The sequence below is a fragment of the Lathyrus oleraceus genome, chromosome 6 (genome assembly GCF_024323335.1).
Source record: "Lathyrus oleraceus cultivar Zhongwan6 chromosome 6, CAAS_Psat_ZW6_1.0, whole genome shotgun sequence".
NCBI classification, from domain to species: domain Eukaryota; kingdom Viridiplantae; phylum Streptophyta; class Magnoliopsida; order Fabales; family Fabaceae; genus Lathyrus; species Lathyrus oleraceus.
The window spans coordinates 148310003-148319644 of NC_066584.1; positions in this window are offsets into that span (position 1 = coordinate 148310003).

Sequence of the window (9642 nt, forward strand, 5' to 3'; positions counted from 1 at the left end):
TAACTTTTTCAAATCATGATACATCTTCGTAGCCCCGGGATGAATACTCAGGCCACTACGATGTCCTTCCTCAAGAATACTCTTCTTAAGTTCGGTAACATCCGGAATACACACCCGATTACCAAATTTCAAAACACCATTCTCATCAACTTTGAATTCACCACATTGACCTTGATTCACTAGAGTCAACTTATCAACCAAAAACACATCGGATTTCTGGCCCTCTCTGATTTCATACAGAATACCACTCGTTAACTTCAACATTCCCAATTTAACACTATTGTGAGTACTCTCACACACCAAACTCAAGTCTCTAAACTGCTCAATTAAATCCAATTCCTTAACCATTAACATAGACATATGCAATGATTTCCGACTCAATGCCTCAGCCACTACGTTTGCTTTACCCGGATGGTAATTCAAACCAAAGTCATAATCCTTCAGAAACTCTAACCATCTCCTCTGTCTCATATTCAGCTCTTTCTGATCAAACAAATACTTTAAACTTTTATGGTCACTGAAAACCTCAAATCTTGACCCGTACAAGTAATGCCTCCATAACTTCAGAACAAATACCACAGCTGCCAACTCTAAATCGTGTGTCGGATAGTTCCTCTCATGAACCTTCAGTTGTCTCGAAGCATAAGCTACAACCTGCTTATTCTGCATCAAAACACCACCCAAACCCAACAATGAAGCATCACAGTAAACCTCAAATGGTTCCGATGGACTTGGTAATATCAAAATAGGAGCAGTAGTTAACCTCCTCTTTAACTCTTGGAAACCTTCTTCACATTTTGAGTCCCAAACAAACGCTTGCCCCTTTCTAGTCAACATCGTCAATGGTAACGCCAACTTAGAAAATCCTTCAATGAATTTCCTATAATAACTTGCAAGTCCAAGAAAACTCCTTATCTCAGAAACTGACTTCGGAGCTTCCCACTTAGATACCGCTTCTATCTTAGAAGGATCAACAGCAACACCACCTCTTGAAATCACATGACCAAGAAAACTAACCTTTTCTAACCAAAATTCACACTTGGATAGTTTAGCAAATAACTTCTTTTCTCGTAGAACTCCTAAAACCACTCTCAAATGTTCAGCATGCTCTCCTTCAGATTTCGAATACACCAAAATATCGTCAATAAACACCACAACAAACTTGTCTAGGTACGGATGGAAAATCCTATTCATATACTCCATAAATATCCCAGGCGCATTAGTCACACCAAAAGGCATTACAGAATACTCATAATGTCCATACCTTGTTCTGAAAGCAGTCTTCTGAATATCCTCAGTTTTCACACGTATCTGATGATAACCCGATCTCAAATCTATTTTGCTGAACACACTCGCACCAACCAACTGATCCATCAAATCATCAATCCTCGGCAAAGGATATCGATTCTTGATCGTCACTTTATTCAGTTGCCTGTAGTCCACACACAACCTCATAGTACCTTCTTTCTTCTTAACCAATAACACTGGTGCACCCCACGGTGACACACTCGGACGAATAAATTTCTTATCCAACAGATCTTCCAACTGACTCTTCAATTCAGTTAACTCAACAGCAGACATACGGTACGGAGCCATCGATATCGGTCTAGTACCAGGTACCAAATCAATCGAGAACTCAACTTCACGCTCTGGCGGTAATTCATTCACTTCTTCAGGAAACACATCAGGAAAATCACACACCACGGCTAGATCGCAAATCACCAGTTTATCTTTAGCCTCCAAAGTCGCTAACAGCATAAACAACTCTGCCCCATCTGCTACTGCCTCATTCACCTGCCTTGCTGATAGAAACGAACTCTTTCCTTCCTCAATCTCAGGAAAGATCACAGTCTTATCAAAACAATTGATATAGACTCGGTTAGACACCAACCAGTTCATACCCAAGATAACATCAATTTGCACTAGTGGAAGACACACGAGGTCTATCCCAAAGTCTCTACCAAAAATACTCAAAGGACAATTTAAACAAACTGAAGTAGTAGTCACTGAACCCTTCGCAGGAGTATCAATCACCATACTACCATGCATCTCAGATATCTCTAACTTAAGTTTCACAGCACAATCCAAAGATATAAAGGAATGAGTCGCACCTGTGTCAATAATAGCTACAAGAGGAAAGCCATTAATATAACACGTACCTCGGATCAAACGATCATCTGCAAAAGTCTCAGAACCCGATAAAGCAAAGACCTTGCCTCCCGACTGATTCTCTCTCTTCGGCTTAGGACACTGTGGACTGATATGACCCACCTCTCCACAGTTGAAACAAGTCACAGTCTTCAACCGGCACTCTGCAGCCAAGTGACCACCTTTTCCACACTTGAAACACTTCTTCTCAGTACTGGTACACTCATGGATACGATGTCCAGCCTGACCACATCTGTAACACTTAGCAGGGGCACTGGAGTCTCCCCCACTAGGCCTCTTCATCCCACTCTGTCTCTGGAAACCTTTGCCAGCTGCATACGGTTTCCCACGATCATTCTGATTCTTGCCTTTCCTATCAACCCTTTGCTGATAGCTCTCCGCTCTGGCCTTGGTATCCTGTTCAAAAATCCTGCAACAGCCCACCAAGTCAGAAAACACTCTAATCCGCTGATACCCAATAGCCTGTTTAATCTCGGGACGTAACCCGTTCTCAAACTTCACACATTTTGAAAATTCCCCAGTAGCCTCATCATAGGGAGTGTAATACTTCGACAGCTCTGTGAACTTAGCAGCATACTCAGTAACAGACCGGTTGCCCTGCTTCAATTCTAAGAACTCAATCTCTTTCTTTCCTCTGACATCCTCTGGAAAGTACTTCTTCAGGAATCTCTCTCTGAACACCGCCCAAGTGATCTCAGCATTCCCAGCAGCTTCCAACTCAGTGCGGGTAGCAACCCACCAATCATCTGCTTCCTCTGACAGCATATGCGTACCGAACCTGACCTTCTGGTTATCGGCACACTCAGTCACTCGGAAGATCCTCTCAATCTCCTTCAACCACTTCTGAGTGCCATCTGGATCGTATGCTCCCTTGAACATTGGAGGATTGAGCTTCTGGAACTCACTCAGTTGACGAGCAGCTCCCATTCCCACAACATTCGGATTCCCTCCAAGTACTCCAGCTAGCATACCCAGAGCCTCAGCAATCGCAGCATCGTCTCTACCTCTTCCAGCCATCTCTATTCTGAAAGTCCAACAAGCTAAAACGATAAGTACTGATAGGGTTACACAACACCTATCCCGTACAGGGGAACAGAATAATTACGACTCGACTCGACCGACTATGCTCTGATACCACTAATGTAACACCCTTCTAAATTACCCCAAATATTTAATTAAAATAACAACATATATCAATCAGAGTAGATATGCAATTAAGGGTGTCACACAAACACTTCACACCATTCACCATAATAACTGTCATGCTCTTTTATTAATTCAAAACATAAAGCATTTGCACAATACGCAGCGGATAGAGATTAAATCAATCATGCAAAACATGTAGCATATTACATGTAAACTGGTTCACAACCAACAATAAAACATTTAAAACATCCCATCCCGATGTTACATCTACCAGAGCATGACCCACTAAGGAACTACACTAGACTTCAAGCACTAGCTCCTACTCAATCACTGCTCGTTACCTGAAAAATAGTTGTAAGGGTGAGTTCCTCAATCGACATAATAGGCATTATAAAATATCATGTAATGCTAAGTAATTTAACACATATCATCACCCTAATCAGATCACACATATTCAGCAACGGCAATATCAACTCATAATCATCATCATCATACTCAAACTCAACACAACCATAAAACACACGTATAATATTGGAATACATCCATTCATATTATACGCCATACATACATACATTATGCAATGAGACTCCATGCATGCGGTACCGACTATTCGTGAACATATAGTTCAACCTCACCGATCAAATCCAGATACGGCTACCAAGCTCACTAGTCCCACTCATTTGAGACTTAGTGACTCACTCACTAATTCCTCACCATGGGAATTAGCTACCACCCCAAGGGCTATGATATGCACGCTAATCACCTAGCATGCAAACATCAACAACAATCCACAATACTAACTCACTAATTCCTCACCATGGGAATTAGCTACCACCATAAAGGCCAAAATATGCAAGCTAAATCACTTAGTCATGCAAACATCAACAATCATCCACAATGGACATATGCTCACACTCTAAGCCATAAACAGTCCATTCATAATTTCATACATGATATACACATTCACAACATTATGCACACCATCATACATCATCAACATATTTATCACATAATCATATTATGTCATACCACATAATCAGTCACAGTATTAGCACACTCTACTAATACCTATACTGCTCAAAACAACGGGAAATGATCCCTACTCTATCATACATCAGCCAAATTACATTACTCAGCTGAACAACCAAAAACTGCACAACAACAGCACAGAAAATCACAATCCTGCCCATACGCGTACTGCCTAGTCTCATACGCGTATGGCCCATTTCTACGCCAATCCCATACGCGTATCACCTGTCTCATACGCGTAAGCTACGCGTACCACTTCCTCATACGCGTACCAACAGAGACCAAATCACGTTCAAAACATCATCTTCCTCATCCATACGCGTAATGCCTAGTGCCATACGCGTACCAGACCATCTCATACGCGTATTGCCTAGTGCCATACGCGTATGACCAGAAACCAGATTTCCAGATTTCCAGATCTGCTATGGTTTTCTCTACCACGAGATTCCTCAGATCCAACCTCCCACAGTCCAAATTTTACACAGTAATCGTTCATATCATCTAACACGAATTATCCCCTATTCGATTTCACAAATCCTAACATTATTACATCTAATTCCTACGAATTCCCTTCAATTATAATCCAATTTTCGTTCATCCAAAAGTTCACCAATTTCAGCATTCAACATTCTAATTAGAGTCGATTCAATGGTTTATCACTACCCAGTACATGTTAACCCATAATACCCATTAAACGACGATAAACCCCCCTTACCTGAGTTAATCCGGCAATCCTGCAGCTTCAAGCTCTTCCTCTCTTCAACCCTTGTTCTCTGGTTCTTAGCCCTTTTCCACTTTTCTGTCTCTTTTCCTTTTCACGTGAAAAATAACCCTTTTTACCAAATGGGATCTTTTCTAATTCCAACTTTTATTCCAATAATAATATTCCAATTATTTAATTAAATTAATAAATATATTATTAACTTAAATTAAATAATTATCTTATTTTATCGGGGTGTTACAACTCTCCCCCACTAAAAGAGTTTTCGTCCTCGAAAACATACCTCAAGCGAATAACTCTGGATAAGACTCCTTCATCTGACTCTCAAGTTCCCAAGTCACATTGCCACCTGCTGGTCCCCCCTAAGATACCTTCACCAAAGCAATCTCTTTACCCCGCAACTGCTTCAACTCTCGATCCTCAATCCTCATAGGTGATGTTTCAATAGTCAGGTTATCTCTCACTTGGACATCATCTACTTGGACCACATGCGACGGATCATGAATGTACCTCCTCAACTGAGACACATGAAAAACCTCATGCAAATTCGCAAGCGACGGCGGTAAAGCGATACGATAGGCTACCCCCCCCTATCTTCTCCAAAATCTGATAAGGACCAATAAATCGAGGTGTCAACTTCTTCGACTTCAAAGCTCGACCAACCCCAGTTATCGGAGTAACACGAAGAAACACGTGATCTCCCTCTTGAAACTCAAGTGACTTCCTTCTCTTGTCATGATAACTCTTCTGACGACTCTGAGCAATTCTCATCTTCTCCTGAATCATCTTAATCTTTTCCGTAGTTTGTTGAACAATCTCCGGTCCAACCACAGCGCTCTCACCGGACTCATACCAACATAAAGGTGTCCGACATCTCCTACCATACAAAGCTTCAAACGGTGCCATACCAATGCTCGAATGAAAACTATTGTTGTAGGTAAACTCAATCAAAGGCAAATAACAATCCCAAACACCTCCCTTTTCCAAAACACAAGCCCTCAAAAGATCCTCTAATGACTGAATCGTCCTCTCAGTCTAACCATCAGTCTGCGGATGATATGCAGAACTCAATCTCAGTTTAGTTCCCAAAGCCTTCTGCAAACCTTCCCAAAACTTCGATGTAAATCTAGGATCTCTGTCCGAAACAATACTCGACGGAATACCATGCAAACTTACAATTTTCTCAATATACAACTCAGCTAACCTCTCTAACGGATAATCCATTCTGATCGGAATGAAATGAGCCGATTTTGTCAATCTGTCCACAATCACCCAAATAGCTTCAAAATTCTTAATTGTCCTCGGTAAACCAGAAACAAAATCCATACTGATACTATCCCACTTCCACTCTGGAATAGCCAACGGTTGCATTAGCCCAGACGGCTTCTGATGCTCAATCTTTGACTTCTGACAAGTCAAACAAGAATAAACAAAACTCGCAATTTCTCTTTTCATTCCCGACCACCAAAATAACTTTTTCAAATCATGATACATCTTCGTAGCCCCGGGATGAATACTCAGGCCACTACGATGTCCTTCCTCAAGAATACTCTTCTTAAGTTCGGTAACATCCGGAATACACACCCGATTACCAAATTTCAAAACACCATTCTCATCAACTCTGAATTCACCACATTGACCTTGATTCACTAGAGTCAACTTATCAACCAAAAACACATCGGATTTCTGACCCTCTCTGATCTCATCCAGAATACCACTCGTTAACTTCAACATTCCCAATTTAACACTATTGTGAGTACTCTCACACACCAAACTCAAGTCTCTAAACTGCTCAATTAAATCCAATTCCTTAACCATTAACATAGACATATGCAATGATTTCCGACTCAATGCATCAGCCACTACGTTTGCTTTACCCGGATGGTAATTCAAACCAAAGTCATAATCCTTCAGAAACTCTAACCATCTCCTCTGTCTCATATTCAGCTCTTTCTGATCAAACAAATACTTTAAACTTTTATGGTCACTGAAAACCTCAAATCTTGACCCGTACAAGTAATGCCTCCATAACTTCAGAACAAATACCACAGCTGCCAACTCTAAATCGTGTGTCGGATAGTTCCTCTCATGAACCTTCAGTTGTCTCGAAGCATAAGCTACAACCTGCTTATTCTGCATCAAAACACCACCCAAACCCAACAATGAAGCATCACAGTAAACCTCAAATGGTTCCGATGGACTTGGTAATATCAAAATAGGAGCAGTAGTTAACCTCCTCTTTAACTCTTGGAAACCTTCTTCACATTTTGAGTCCCAAACAAACGCTTGCCCCTTTCTAGTCAACATCGTCAATGGTAACGCCAACTTAGAAAATCCTTCAATGAATTTCCTATAATAACTTGCAAGTCCAAGAAAACTCCTTATCTCAGAAACTGACTTCGGAGCTTCCCACTTAGATACCGCTTCTATCTTAGAAGGATCAACAGCAACACCACCTCTTGAAATCACATGACCAAGAAAACTAACCTTTTCTAACCAAAATTCACACTTGGATAGTTTAGCAAATAACTTCTTTTCTCGTAGAACTCCTAAAACCACTCTCAAATGTTCAGCATGCTCTCCTTCAGATTTCGAATACACCAAAATATCGTCAATAAACACCACAACAAACTTGTCTAGGTACGGATGGAAAATCCTATTCATATACTCCATAAATATCCCAGGCGCATTAGTCACACCAAAAGGCATTACAGAATACTCATAATGTCCATACCTTGTTCTGAAAGCAGTCTTCTGAATATCCTCAGTTTTCACACGTATCTGATGATAACCCGATCTCAAATCTATTTTGCTGAACACACTCGCACCAACCAACTGATCCATCAAATCATCAATCCTCGGCAAAGGATATCGATTCTTGATCGTCACTTTATTCAGTTGCCTGTAGTCCACACACAACCTCATAGTACCTTCTTTCTTCTTAACCAATAACACTGGTGCACCCCACGGTGACACACTCGGACGAATAAATTTCTTATCCAACAGATCTTCCAACTGACTCTTCAATTCAGTTAACTCAACAGCAGACATACGGTACGGAGCCATCGATATCGGTCTAGTACCAGGTACCAAATCAATCGAGAACTCGACTTCACGCTCTGGCGGTAATTCATTCACTTCTTCAGGAAACACATCAGGAAAATCACACACCACGGCTAGATCGCAAATCACCAGTTTATCTTTAGCCTCCAAAGTCGCTAACAGCATAAACAACTCTGCCCCATCTGCTACTGCCTCATTCACCTGCCTTGCTGATAGAAACGAACTCTTTCCTTCCTCAATCTCAGGAAAGATCACAGTCTTATCAAAACAATTGATATAGACTCGGTTAGACACCAACCAGTTCATACCCAAGATAACATCAATTTGCACTAGTGGAAGACACACGAGGTCTATCCCAAAGTCTCTACCAAAAATACTCAAAGGACAATTTAAACAAACTGAAGTAGTAGTCACTGAACCCTTCGCAGGAGTATCAATCACCATACTACCATGCATCTCAGATATCTCTAACTTAAGTTTCACAGCACAATCCAAAGATATAAAGGAATGAGTCGCACCTGTGTCAATAATAGCTACAAGAGGAAAGCCATTAATATAACACGTACCTCGGATCAAACGATCATCTGCAAAAGTCTCAGAACCCGATAAAGCAAAGACCTTGCCTCCCGACTGATTCTCTCTCTTCGGCTTAGGACACTGTGGACTGATATGACCCACCTCTCCACAGTTGAAACAAGTCACAGTCTTCAACCGGCACTCTGCAGCCAAGTGACCACCTTTTCCACACTTGAAACACTTCTTCTCAGTACTGGTACACTCATGGATACGATGTCCAGCCTGACCACATCTGTAACACTTAGCAGGGGCACTGGAGTCTCCCCCACTAGGCCTCTTCATCCCACTCTGTCTCTGGAAACCTTTGCCAGCTGCATACGGTTTCCCACGATCATTCTGATTCTTGCCTTTCCTATCAACCCTTTGCTGATAGCTCTCCGCTCTGGCCTTGGTATCCTGTTCAAAAATCCTGCAACAGCCCACCAAGTCAGAAAACACTCTAATCCGCTGATACCCAATAGCCTGTTTAATCTCGGGACGTAACCCGTTCTCAAACTTCACACATTTTGAAAATTCCCCAGTAGCCTCATCATAGGGAGTGTAATACTTCGACAGCTCTGTGAACTTAGCAGCATACTCAGTAACAGACCGGTTGCCCTGCTTCAATTCTAAGAACTCAATCTCTTTCTTTCCTCTAACATCCTCTGGAAAGTACTTCTTCAGGAATCTCTCTCTGAACACCGCCCAAGTGATCTCAGCATTCCCAGCAGCTTCCAACTCAGTGCGGGTAGCAACCCACCAATCATCTGCTTCCTCTGACAGCATATGCGTACCGAACCTGACCTTCTGGTTATCGGCACACTCAGTCACTCGGAAGATCCTCTCAATCTCCTTCAACCACTTCTGAGCGCCATCTGGATCGTATGCTCCCTTGAACATTGGAGGATTGAGCTTCTGGAACTCACTCAGTTGACGAGCAGCTCCCATTCCCACAACAT